This window comes from Molossus molossus, unplaced genomic scaffold (assembly GCF_014108415.1).
Source record: "Molossus molossus isolate mMolMol1 unplaced genomic scaffold, mMolMol1.p scaffold_m16_p_20, whole genome shotgun sequence".
NCBI lineage: Eukaryota > Metazoa > Chordata > Mammalia > Chiroptera > Molossidae > Molossus > Molossus molossus.
The window spans coordinates 35,259,566-35,260,273 of record NW_023425356.1 but is presented as its reverse complement, the minus strand read 5'-3'; positions in this window follow the sequence as shown (position 1 = coordinate 35,260,273).

Below are 708 nucleotides of genomic sequence, written 5' to 3'. Positions count from 1 at the left end.
TGTGAGGATTAGCTGCTCCAGCGCTTTAACAATAAACCGAATTAAAGGGGAGGAATGCAGGGGTTTTCTTTCCCAGGACCGTAACCAGGCAGCCTTAAAGGGGAGGAAAAGTAGCTAGGTGGCTTGCATCTCTCCTTCCTTTCCTCTGCTCTGCTTTCCCTCCCTCCCAGCAGTATTTAGTCTGATCCAGAAAGATGCTTTTGCAAAGCCCTTTTATGTCTTTATGCCATCTCTCTCTGTGTGTGCACACGCGTGTGTAAGGGTTTGCATTGATGTGTGTGATGAAAAGAGAGAGAGGAGAAATAAAAAGCAAAGACAAAACATCAGATTCCAGGTTTCCATTGCCCTCAATGGGTGGACAACAGAAAGTCCAAGAAGCTTTCTAGGTCTGCCTGCCTCAGTTTCCCTCTTAACCACTCAGTTGCTGGGATGTGTTGTTGAAAACACCTACTGAGCAGTAGGGCTTCTACATTGGCTGAATACAGAGCCCTCAGTATTCTGGCTTGATGTCTCTTACAGAGAAGTCCTTGCATGTCCTGCAAGGGGGACCCTAAATTGAATGGTTCTACCCATTATCTCTGCTACAGCTCCTTTCCCCTACTTCTAGGAGCACGACATTCCCACCCCCAAACCTACCACCCCTCTCAGTCCTAACTCACTGGACCCTACGAGACCACTCCCGTCCTTCAGAAACTCTGCTCCCTCACA